This window comes from Oryzias melastigma, linkage group LG6 (genome assembly GCF_002922805.2).
Source record: "Oryzias melastigma strain HK-1 linkage group LG6, ASM292280v2, whole genome shotgun sequence".
NCBI lineage: Eukaryota > Metazoa > Chordata > Actinopteri > Beloniformes > Adrianichthyidae > Oryzias > Oryzias melastigma.
This window is the reverse complement of record NC_050517.1, coordinates 18630794-18644375: the sequence shown is the minus strand read 5'-3', so window position 1 is coordinate 18644375 and position 13582 is coordinate 18630794. Positions and strand designations below refer to the sequence as shown.

General features: G+C 41.4%; 1 protein-coding gene across 2 annotated transcripts in view; it reads left to right on the top strand.

Moving 5' to 3' along the window:
- Window positions 1–13582, top strand: part of roraa (RAR-related orphan receptor A, paralog a) — a 218105-nt gene that overhangs the window by 191419 nt on the left and 13104 nt on the right. The gene's annotated exons all lie outside the window — the stretch shown is intronic.

Below are 13582 nucleotides of genomic sequence, written 5' to 3'. Positions count from 1 at the left end.
GTGTGTGTGTATATAAAACCAGACTGATACTGTAAAAAAAAAAACGTTATTGTGACTTTGCTAACTCCCAACTTTAACATGTAAGCTAATGTTAGAAGGGTTAGCAGCGTTATCATATTCACAATGCCTGTTAATCCCAACTTTGTTAGCAACACGTAAAAAACAGACTGATACCGCTAAAACAAACAGTGCTGTGACTAAGCTAACTCCCAACCTTGTTAGTAACACATTAAAATAAACACAATTTGACACACTATACGTTAGCCATGTTAAAAGGGTTAGCCACGTTAGCATATTCACAATATCTGCTATTCTAAACCTTGTTTTCAACGCGTATAAAACTTGTTAGCCACACAAAAAAGCCAGGTTGTGTTCAAATTTCTTCTCTACTCACTACTTGGTGCACTATATAGCGTTTGCCATTTTGTAGAGCTGTCGAGTGTCCTAGAGACTTCCCAGAAGTCTCGCAACCAGAATTAATCCATATATAAGACGCTCCAGATTATAAAGCGCACTGTTGTTCTTTTGAAAGAAAATTAAGGCTTTTAAATGTAACTTATAGAGCAGAAAATGCAGTCATTCTTGGTAGCCTTCATGTGGTTAGCTTCAAAGTTGACATCAAACCAAAAATGTAAAAAAAAAGAAACTGGGATCATTTGATTTGGTCCGGATCAGGCTCTCTGACCCCATGTGCTGCTGATTCCCCTGACTGATGAGAGCAGACCTGGCCAGCGTGGCCTTCTGCTTTCATACGGCCCTAAATTAAACATGTCCGAGTCAACGCAGACACTTGCTCTGCCGCGGGAAACGCTATTTCATCTCCTAATGAATGTGCCTGAGGGGGTCCCACAGGGGGGCTCCACTTCACCCCTCATTAGGCAGAGGCCTGCCTTTGCCTTCATGTTGAAGAGCAACCTCCTGGAGAGGGGGCCTCCCTCTTCAGCTGGACATCCCACGCTCTCCTGCCCCTGGACCGGCAGACTGTGCAGCGCTCCGCACTCCCCCAGCCCTCCGTGTCTCCAGAGCTCGCACCTCATCTCGGAGCAGCTCATCACGGAGCTGCAGAGCTGGTTAGACAGAAATGAGAGGGTGGTCCGTGATCCTAATGTCATTTTAATGGCCCCTTTTTGGTCGGGCGTGGTTGTGATTTATTTCTCCGCACACTCCTCTAATGTCCCTCTTAAAAGTAAACCTTCTTCTCAATAATTCAATTTTAGTTTCTAAACTGACAAAATAATGAGAAACTGCAAGAAAGTAGACCTTCCTGGCAAATTGCTGTTATTATGTCCTCAAACAAACACTGATTACGCTAGACCAAACATTCTGTGTGCTGTCCTTGATTATCAGAAGGAAGAGACAAGGACTTTTTTTGCTAACTTTCAGTCACTGTGAAAGTTTTACCAGTGTCTCGTCTCCACGGAAGCAACAAGGTGCAAGATATTCACGGCTGTGGCAGCGGTGTAGTAAGAGGTTGCTGGTTGTCAACTGACACAAAGCATGTTTCTGTGGCAGCTGAGCAGGCCAAAGAGCTTATTGTTATTCCAGGGCTTTTGGGATGGGTTTATGCAATCACTAATCTTGGCACTTGTTTATTTGCCTGGGATTAAATCACCACAGCGTGTTCGGTGACAGTCAGAGGAGCTCATTCGCAAAAAAAAAAAAAAAGGTGGCAGGGAGCGTGCACAAGGAGGGGAAAGCATGCTTTGTGCATGGCTGCCTAATCCCTACCATGTTAAACAAAACCAGGCCAGTGTTTGCAGGACTGTGAAAACAGCGGTGCAGGGGAATGTGCTCGCATGCTGTAAGCAGTCCGTGAACTCTCCGTGGCAGTGGATACTCCGTGTGCACCCCTGTCGTCGAGGAATGCCGTTATACTGTATGACACAGCTGTAGCATGGCGGTGCAATTTCTCAGTATCTCTGAAACCAGATTATACATACTCTTACTTTGAAAAAAAATCAAATATTTCCCTAAACATTCTTACACAGAGCATTGCTTCAACCCTTAAGATGTAATCAGAAAACATGTTTAAAAAACACTTGTCAGGAGCTACAAAGCATGTGACAGAAACTGATCTTTTGGCAGAACCTGAAATCTCCAAGCTTGACATTTACTTTCACACTATGTCCCATATGAAAGTGCCGCTCAGATCAACAGGATGTTAACATTTTACACTCCTGTTGACCTTCCTGTATTGTTATTCACTTCTGACTAACACGGAAAAAATCCTTTTTTCTCCATTCATAGGAAGCTTTTCACTGATATTTACTTTTTACATTATTAAAAGTCATTTAGGCAACCACAATACAAATAAATGAACACTTGTGGCTGAATTGCATTATATTTATATTTTTTTTCCTGTTTATATAAAAGTCATTATAGCATCTAAGTAAATATAGTTAGAATACAGCAGTTATTTTATTTTATTTTAGTCATCATTTTATTATCAAAAACTTCCCCTTTCTTAGTGTTAGTTACCTTCTGACTCGTTTCGGAGGTAAAATTACACCATAAAGTAAACAGACTATAGTTCCCAATGTTGTATGATTTAAAGAGGAAAAACCATTAAAGGAACTTAGAGAATAAATATGGGATAGTTTAAAGTGTTGAAATTCACTTCCTCGTTGCTTTGTTTTCTGTTTTTTTCCAATTTCCTTTAGATTTAAATAATATATGTGGATGTAATTTTAGTCGTTGTTACTTGAAGATTGAAATATTTAACCATATTTACATATTATACGTGTTCCAGAGAATAAAAAGTGAAATAAAAAACACTTTTAGACAAAAAGTAGTGCAGTAAAACAGTAACTTTAAGAAAGCTCAACTTCTCCGACCCCATGATACCGATGATCTGTAGAAAGGTTGGGTGCGTCTAGTTTCAGCTCTATCAAGCTCTGGATCTCTGAGCAGTGGGGTTCAGTATCCCAGCTGATATAACAAGGCTCATTTGTCTCAATCACACGTCCCTGGAAGTATCGGCTAGCCATTGATGTCATTCGTCTTCCCTGTCCTTGCCTGCTCTTTTTCGGCTGATGAAAACCCAAGACCTTCGAGCTGAATGTTGGCTGTAGAGCTCATCAGTCCTCCTGCTAGAAACAAAAAAAAAAAAAAAAAACATCTAAACTGTTAAATAGTATACTGCTGTAAAGAATTTTGAATGAGGAAACCTTTTGAAATTTTCCACATTATCGAGTAATGAATAACTGAAGGGTAACTAACGAGTAAGACTAAAAAAATGGAAAAATATATTAATTGACATTAAATATTAAATTGTTTTTTAAAAGGTACATTTGACAGATAGATTAATATTTAAATGAATCGTGTTCAATTAAAAATTGAATAGAAATATGAGATTTTGAGTCAAAATCAAATGATTAAAACATATATATATATGTGTTATATTTATACAACACATATATATATACAACATATACATATGTATATGCGCTATTTATAGCGTATACATATATATGTTGTATATATATATATATATATATATATATATATATATAAAAGATATACATATATGTTATAATTATATACATATACATACGTATGTATTTGTTATATATATGACATATGCATATATATATATATGTTTCACATATATATGTTATTTTCTGTTATTCTATTTTTTTAATTACCTCAATAACAAAATAAACCAATGTTTTTATTTTATATTGACATATTCTTCAAATGTGGTAAAATTGACAAATGGTTTTGAACTAAAGCTAAGCTTTTTCCTTTAGTTTTGTGGATCTTGCCTATTTAATTATCCACGGTTATTCTGTCTTTTTGCTTCTTTCCCTGATGAGGGCTCTGTTGGCAACCCTGACTCGTGCCGTAAGCGCCCTGCGCTGCGCTTCCTTCTTCGATGGAGTGAATCAAGATCATGATTACTATCTGGCTCATGCAGCCAGTCAGTGCTGCCTGGAAACATGTTTTTCTAAGAAGACCACAGAGGGACAATTACTGTCAGCTGAACTGTTCAGCCTGCTCTGCATGTGTGTTCTGGCTGCGCGCCTCTGACCCACTGACCCTGAGCAGCAGCATGGGACCAGACCTTTTTCTGCTCTCCCTCCCACTTTCAATTCTCTCGTCATTATTCACCATAAGTGACCAAATCTGCACTTTGCCCATTTTTGAGGTAAACACACTCTGTTTAGTTACTCTGTGTGGCATGAAAACCGCACAGTAAGTTATTTGGCCCCAAATTTTAAGTTTGCTGTGTGATACGGAAGAAATATCCCATTAAAAAACTCACAGCAGAAGTGTGGTTGTCTTACAGAAATGCATGCTAATGCAGCAATTAAAGGAGGTAGGAAGTTGTACAGTGTGGCAGTATCAAATTCCCTGGTGCAATGGAACAAGGCTCTTTGTTGTTATGTAAAGGTTTCTGCGTGTAATTGCAGTGGATGTTTTGAAGGATTCATTATTTATATATTCCTGTGTTTTTCTGAAGGAGCCTGCGAGGCTGCCATCCCTGCAGGGAGCAGCGGGGCTGAGAGGTGCCCCACTAAGTGACTGTACGCAGCCCAGAGTTTAACCGCCGCCCGCTCGGTTCAGATGGTCATGCAGGAGGTTTACGGGCGCCGCGCGAGCCTCGGCTAACTCTTAGGATTCAACAGCTGCTTCCGCACAAGTCAACCAGTCGGCCCTTTGTGATTTCAGCCTCAGTGATTTTTGAGTTTGGATGTGCCAACCTGCACACAAAGCGGCCAATACACAATCAACGCAGAGGCAGTGTCAGAAAACTTCTATTTTCAGGCATTTTTATTGCCGAATGGAAACCGTTCGACTGAATGAACGGGATTTCTCCTGTGTGTGTCCCCTGGACTCCGACAGCTGGGCACAACTTCCCTTTTCACTGCAGATAAAAATGAGGATAGGTGGAGGTGGGTGGGGAAGTGGGGGGGGTCCATAGAGAGAAAAGGAAGAGCAATGGTAGAGAGAATTTGGAGCTCAAGTGGGGCAGACAAGGGAGGGGAGAGGAGGCGCGCACACATGCTACCCTTCATGGTGCTCGTCTGCTCAGTAAACCCGGGCTTTTGTTGTTTCCCCATGAGTGCACCGAAGCAGACTCCCAGTCAGGAAGCTCGTCAATCTTTGCCACAACAACACATAAATTAGTGCCCAAATTACTGCTACACCAGTGGAGAAAGAAATGAAGAGAGATGTCTTGCGCAGCATTTTGGGAATACATCGCTCCCTCTCCTGCTTTGGCTTGTAGAGGGTGTCAGAATGTACTTCAATAAAACAGTCAAGTAAATACAGGGAGAGACATGAGGAGAGAAGCACTGCTGTGTTGTACAGACATCTGGAGTTGGGCAGTGCTGAAATATTAATAGGCCTCACACACAAACAAACACAGAGATGTACACATGAGTTCATCTAAAAAGCAGCCCAGGGCAACAGTCCAGACCTGAGCTTGAAGTCACTGCTCTGCTGCGAAGGAACACAGAGTAGGGCTTTAAAAGCTCACTTTGTGGAAGACAAATATCTCTTCAACTGTACTCCTGCTCTAGTGAAGCAGGTTAACTGCAGAGTGAGCTAAGTGATAGGAGGGGAATTAGCCAGAGACCCGAAAACGTGTCTTTTGTTTTGTTTTGTATTTTTCTCTTGATGGTGGACAGATGTGAAGCTTAAAAGTGCATTTCTGAGTATTTCATTATTCAAATAATTGGAAATCAGGGGCAGACGCAAAAATGCTGTTGGAAAAAGCTTGTAGCTATAACATAGAAACTACAATCGGCAGCCCTTTACTCTCCATTCCAATGCTTCCACTTGTAGGCGACTAGATCCATGTACGTCTTTGTTTTCCTCGTTCGAGCTGGCTCAAAACTGAACAGCTGGATAGCTTCAAGATAGCTCGCCATGTTTGTTCCACTGTTATTGTTCTGTTGTGATTTACTCTGGTCCGTCTACTGTGCATTTTTGTTTTTTTTTATTTTTCATTTAACCAAGTAAGCTCTTATTTACAATAACTGGGAAGTGGAGAAAAGACAAAGGTTGATAAAAATTCACGTCCGAATATCCATCCATCCATTTTCTTGACCGCTTCTTCCCATTCGGGGTCGCGGGGGTGCCGGAGCCTATCCCGGCCACTGATGGGCGAAGGCGGGGTACACCCGGGACATGTCGCCAGTCCGTCGCAGGGCCTCAATCACACACACATTCACTCTCACATTCACACCTAGGGGCAATTCAGAGTCACCAATTAACCTATGAAGCATGTTTTTGGACGGTGGGAGGAAGCCGGAGTCCCCGGTGAAAACCCACACATGCACGGGGAGAACATGCAAACTCCACACAGAAAGGTCCCAGCCGGGATTCGAACCGGGGCCTTCTCGCTGTGAGGCGAGAGCGCTAACCACTTGCGCCACCGTGCAGCCCTACGTCCGAATATGTACAATAATTTACATAAAGAAAACGATACAGTCAAAAATAATTCATCTGTTGCAATGACACAAAAAAGTAGAACTTTTGTTAAGTTATTGAAATGTTGACATTGCCTCTGCCATGTCTGCGTCTGACGGTTTCATCTTGTAATGCAAGCTTTATGCAAGAACTCCAGTCTGTCGATTTCTTGGTGAAAAGCTGGAGAAACGAGAGCCCAGTTTCCAAATAAAATCTTCTGTTATACTTTCAAAATAAAACTTAAAAAAATAGTATTTTATATTCAAGGTTAATGCGCCCATGCGATAATGCACATTATCACTGCGCGATAACGCTGGTATTTATTTTTGCCATGGATGACTAAAGTGTAATTTTGGAAGTACAAAAACACAACATCATTTAAGGACAAAAAAAAGGAATTTTACAATAACTCATTGATAAGGAAAATGGTATGGGACCTGATTACCAAAGTCCTGGATGAACTACTTGACATAGGAATGGCAGGAAAAAAAACACTCCACCGGGAGCCAGGGGGAGTTTAACCAGAGACGCAATAGAGACTATGTAAACCAGGGGGCGTCAAACATAAGGTCCGGTTTAATCCTGCCCAGTCATGAAGAGAAAACATATAAGGATATTGAAAAAAGAAGCAAATTTCTAGCTCATTCCTGTGGCGAGTTATGGTTCTTTAAAGAAATGACCGCAATGCACAATTCCACCACTAGGGGAAGCACAGGTTATGCATGACTGGCATAACAAGAGATCAAGAAATAAACACAATGAACAATTTAATAATACGTTATTAGGTTACTAGATAGTTTGAGGCATTTTTTCCAACTGAGAAAAAAAACAAAGCTACAAAAAACAAGTTGACTAAAGGTTATTTTGCTATTACCTTACTGGTCTGGCCCACTTGAAATCAGACGGGTTGAATGTGGACTCCTGAACCAAAATAAGTTAGACGCTCCTAATGTAAACTAACTGATGGAGTTGGACCAGTATAAATCCAGCATAGGGGGCTGTAAGCTAGTGGGAGAGCGTGTAAACAGACGGATAATAGGAAATGGGGGTGGGCTTACTTTGCACCAACAGTTCTACCCACACAGTGAACTACTGCTGCTCTACAGAAACTAAGTCCTGTATATAAAAATGACACAAGTTACTTGATTTGGGCTTAAAACACCTAATTTATAATTATAGGACTACTGGGAACACTTTTACAATAGATCAAAAGATCATGGGAGTGGGACTTCAATGCTTCATAACAGAGTAGGTTTGCCTGTTGAAGGCACTGATGCATACTTTGTTTTTGCAGGTACCTTTTATATGTCACCAATTCCATAGTATAAAAAATCCCCAAAATGGTTTCATCCTCAGCACATTTGCAGAGCTCATACTGTTTCCCTGTCATGACTGTCCTCTGCTGCTGACATTCATATAACCTCTTTTTTTTCTCCAACTGCATAAATGGGAATAAAAAAAAAAAAGTATTGTGCTGCTTGACTTCATGTGACAGGAGAGACCTGGCACATGAAGAGAGACAGACTTCTGATTCGTCTTGTTAGGCTGTCGCCTCTCTACAGCGAGATCTGTCTGTTCCGGGTGTCTGTGTGGAGAAGAACAGCTGATTCCCTTTTGCCAAAACACTTCATGCGTAAAAATGTATAGACACATCCAATGCAAGAGGACCACAACTGCATTATTAGTGAACACGTCGACCACATGAGCATGTTTCTTTAAGACGGCGCTCTTTGTTACATCGCTCAAGCACAAATGTGATCATTTGCTGTTTAAGAAATATATTGTTAAAAAAAATCACAAATAGGAGGCATAATAAGATGGTTCCTCCAATGGGGGAAGAATTGTTAATCTGCTGCTAATGCTCCGCTCTGTCCACCTTACGTAATCTCCAACATGAGCCCAGTGACTTGCGTCACTCTGTCACTGACAGCTGCCTGTGCAGCATGCTTTACACCACACACACATACGTGCAAAAAAACACATTCGCTTAGGCAACGCTGAGAATTTTTGATTGTTGTTTCTTTAATGATGATAAATGCCTGAAGAAAGCTGTCTGGATACACAGCGGGACAGAAGCCTGAAGTTCAGGCTGGGTGTGTGTACTGGGGCTCATAACAAGTCTGTTGGAAACTGATTTAATGGCCCAATCGAGTAATGGGTTAAGCTCTCCGCATCATGATGGTGGCCTGGGCATTGGTCTGTAATGTTGGGGATAATCCTAATCCGTCAATGTTATGTCAGTATTCCAAGGGTTCAGTGGGAACAGGCAGGAGATTTTGACCGGAGATTTTCCATGTTTGCCAAAGCCGGCATTTTTATTTTCTGTTTGTTTTCTTGCAATAAATGAAATAACAGGAGTTCTCTAAATAGAAGATGGATTGTAGAAATATGTGCCACAGAGAACTCTTGACTGTAAGCTGCCAGCGTGCGAGTGGCAGATAGTAATGGGTTTTCACGATTGATTGATAGGTTCCTGCTCTTTGATAACGTACTTTACTGTTCTAGTGGTGGGTTTATGTTGGGGCTTTGGAGAAGACAGTGAAGGGCAATAGGTGAACATGCAGTGGCCTCACTGCTCCATTGTACATGTGCACTGACACGTCATCCCCTCTAAGGGCCTGCTACTGTTGTGAATCAGTGTCCTTGAGCTGCTCAGCCACAGACAGACAAAGAACAAGCTTTATCACTCTGCTTGACCGTCTCCTCTCGCCGCTGTGCTCGTTATCGGAGACACAAACGCTGCAAAAACAGGAAATCCGTCTGGAGCCACCCTCGTGGTCGCCGTTCGGGGACGTGCTGCAACTGGGATTCAAAACGCAATCTTGGCACCCCGGCAGGTGTCTTTGAAGTGGCCCCGGCGTGCGGAGGGCCTAAGAGGAGAGAGAGAGGCAGGCTGCTGGGATGGGCTGGAGCGTGGCTGCCCGTGTAACCGCGCCTGGCTTTGATGTCGTAAACAGAGCAGGCAGGGCCGGCTGGCATGGAGGCGCGCAGGCAGGCAGGCAGGCACGCTCAATGGGATCAGTGGGACTGCAGCGGTCAAGCTCAAGCGAGCCAACAGCTGTCTATTTCACACCAAGAGGCAGTTAACACCCCAGCTTGTGTCAATAGATATTGACTGCCAGATTGGGAGTGCCTTCAAGTGGAGGTCTTTTTGTTTGATTGAGTCCCCTGTGTGAATTCACTTTAAATCATCCTCAGTGTCTGAAGAGCAGCTTGAAGGCCAGCAACCAGTCACTCAGATATTGCTTGATGCATCAATGAGTTCACTGTCATTGCTCAGCATTTCCTTGGTAGAATCCTTCTCCTCCTCTTGCCTGAAAATGTAAGCCTACTTTGGTTGATCCGGAGACAAACCACTTTTACTGTCGAATGCACAGAGCGTCCAGGGGACTGTGCAGCGGTGGAGTGAAAGTGTTGGCTGGTGAGAGCTTCCTCCTGCCGATTAGGCTTTTGCAAAGTACTCTTGTGTGAACGCTTGCACCGCCCAGTCTGGCACTCTTGTGTTTTTACTCCCACTGCTTTCACCTGATGTGGCACAGCCTCTGTCGGTCCAGAGCGAGCGCCCAGCCAGCCAGCTTCTCGTCTTCAGGAGCGATGAAGGCATCTCACAGCTATGCTGTGGGGGTGGGGGGTTGCTAGCAGCAGCAGCAGTCGAGGCCTGGAGCTTTCCGAGGTTGGAGCTCATAGCCAAAAGCCTGTGGGTTGGATGGTGTGGGTGGAAAGCTTGGCTTAACTTGGAACGACAGCGAGAGCTGCAGCCTCGCACTGCCACCCAATGGCGGGGACCTGCCACTGCAGCGCAGCTCACCAGAACCACAGCTAGTCATAATTACAGCACGCTTCAGTTGTTGTGAGTGCATGTCAGAACAAATTATGTAAGTAATGAGGCTGAAAATGCTAAAGGAGTTGAAACACACTGCACTGCTAATGCTCATGCGGGGAAAACACAAAAACAAACAATAAAGTGCACTCAAACAGAGATAGACCTAAATGAAATAACAAGCAGCGGCTCACAGTAAGGAAAAGATTAATTATAAATTAACCCTCTCAGTTAGGCTATCAAAGCCCGCCTCCTGCCTGGATTCCCCTCTAATCCCGGCCAATGAGGTGCAGTGCCCTCCATTGTGTGCGAGAACCACAAATCGCAGGAGGTGTTGTCTGCAGGAGCATTAATTGTTCATGTTCCACCACCCCCCTTTTGTTCATTTTACTAAAATCTCGGATAATTCCAAGTAAACACGGCTCCTCTTGTTGACTCCAGCAGTGCGAGGAGAACAGACCGGGATCCCTGAATGAACAGAGTGTGGCTCCTGGGTTGTGGGATTAGAGGCTCTGCATTTCCAGGCTCTCCCGGGCATGCCTCAGGGACAAGGACATTATCCACGTGACACGTTTCAGACTCCCAGCCAGCTGATTAAAACCGGCCGGGATCTCTACATTGAACCCCGACAAAAAAGTACTTTTGATGTGATCAAACTAGAATAAAGTGGTTTTTGTTAAGGTGTGCACGGGATATTTGGAGCCTTTTATCTTTAGCAGAGATCTGAGGCATTGTAATCGACAGTTAGGCCTGGTTAGAGGGGAGAAGCTGATGTAACACTCTGACAATGTGCCACCACTTTTTAAGAGTTTTTACGCTCTAAATTTAGATGAATTATAATGCTAGACCTTTTTTTCTTTTTCTCTTTTTTAATTGAATTGTATTGCAGCAGCACATCTGTGCTGATTGGTTCAAAGGAGGCTTAGTTTGGGGGAAATTAAACCGAAATAAACATTGCATCACGAGAACCTACCCTAGAGTGATCTTTCCTCGATTTAGATCATATGGCGACATTTTTCCGGATTGCTGGAATGGCGAGACGAGGATGTTAGTGGTGTGGAGGAGGGGGAGGAGGGTTTTTAAGATAAAGATCTCTGGAGGATGCAGAGGGGGGGTGAGGGATGGAGAACCAGGGGCTGCAGTGACGAAGCTGAAAGAACAAGAGTTGGGAGGTCTCTGGTGGCGTGGAGTCACCCTGTGGTCTAAAGAGGGAGGGGCCTGCCGTGGATGAGGTCTGTCCTCTCTGGGTTAAAGTAGGGATTGCAGATATGTCAACACCACAAAACTCTAAAAGCAGAAGCCTAAAAACAGGAAAAGAAAACTCATCTTTAGGAGAAGGTATCGTAGCTTAATAAGAAATTTTACAATAAGATAAAAAAATCTAGAAGCAAAGTATTCCACTGAAGCTGGAGTATCAAACTCAATCACACAGGGGGCCAAAATCCAATCCAGTAGGTCGCGGACTAAATCGGTAAAACCTTTAAACTTTAAAAGCACAACATTTTTTACATAAATACTAATAAAAACAGATAGGAATATTATTCCAGAATAAATTACCTTAAACTTTAAATCACTTTCAATATTTTGCTCTCCACAATAATATATTCTGTCAAAATGATACAAGTTAGGTGTAAAGTAAATGTTAAAAGAAAAAAACCTTTAAATTTCTTTACAGATTTTGCTCTCCATAGAATATATCTTGTCACAAATATACAAGATAACATTGGGCCGTTAATAATAATATAAAATGATCTGGAGGGCTGGATATAATTACCCCGTGGGCCGGATCTGGCCCCCGGGCCTTGACTTTGACACAAGTGCATTTGGTAAGTATTTAAAAAGGAAAAAAAGGCAAATTGCAAGATATAATTTCTTAAAATTGGATGTTGACAGTATTTTTATTTCTATTTTTAAGGAAAAAAGTTTACATTTTTCAGTTTTTCTGTACCTAATTGTAGTTTATTGATTACAGTGACAAAAAGCTAGTGTAATATTTTTTAGTAAAAACTAATTTTAGGACAAAATGAGAATAAAATCTTATTAACCCTTATGCTATCCTAGTCATCTTTACATTAAAAGTGGGGTCATCTGGACCCATAAGAGAGCATGAGGGTTAAAAGTTGGCCCATCTTAATAAATCCTCATAAGATCTTAAAATAGCACTTATTTTTCAGAGATAAATCTAAACTTTTTCTTACAAAAGAATTAATTTTAAATTTAATTTTAAAAAAACATAAAAGGGTTGGGAATATAAAAGTTTTCCTTTACTCCACCGAGCTGGAAAAATTATTTGAAAGGTGCATTATTGACATACAAGCGCTAAAATGTTAACAATTAACAATTTGAATATGTTGGTTAAATGTGTATTTTCTACGGTTGTAAATAAGTATATATATATATGTGCTCAAGCTCGTAATAAATCCTCAACAATAAACCAGTGGATTTTTTGTTTTTTAGTCTTATTTCTAGACTGGAATCGTTTTTTCTTTTCTTTTTTTTAATTTTATCTTTTCAGTTGTCATCATTTACAGACATGAATCAGCAACAAGAACAAATAACAAAAATAAATAAACACAATACACTGAAATTGGGCTGTTGTTTTGGTGTGTTAATTCAAAGATTTAGGTGTTAAAATCCTCTGTGAATTTTAGTGGGTTTCCATATATTGGCACAATTTTTCCAATTTTTGCTGAAAAAGTATAACTTTAATTTTAGTTGAAAAGTATTTTTTTCCATTGAGTAAATGGTCCATATGGTTTTCACCTGGTCATCTTTTCCAGTGGATCTTATATTGGATTTTCACTTTATTTAATAATAAATTCCTTATTTTTAAATCCTGGTTCATAATGATACAAAACATGTGCTGATTTTGAAAAAAGCTCGCAAAGATAAGTTACAGCTAAACAATTTTAAATGTCTAAATATAACTTTGCAATAGTTTTGATTAGGCCTCATAGGTGAGCGCATGCTCCATCCAACTGGCTGCATTGCATTTGCTGGTGGAGTTTGTGCGGTTTTGAAATTTAAGAGACTATGAGGTGACACTATCCAGCATGGAGCTGACTTCCTCGTGGCTAAATGAGCCATTGTCATTGAGCAAGGTTTACAGGAGTGCTGCTGCAGGATATTAAAGTTTGCGGGTAGCTCGGTTTTTTATCTTAAACAAGTTGTGCTCCGGGTACAAATTGGCAGCATATTTACGTTGGCTGTTTGTGAGGACGTTTTAATGGGATCCTTCACTTTTCAAACACACATGCGCACGCAGCTCTAAAAATTCCGCTAAAGCTCTGTGGAAGTGAGGATTCAAAAAGGCACAGGATGGGATTTTTTTTTTTTTTTTTTTTT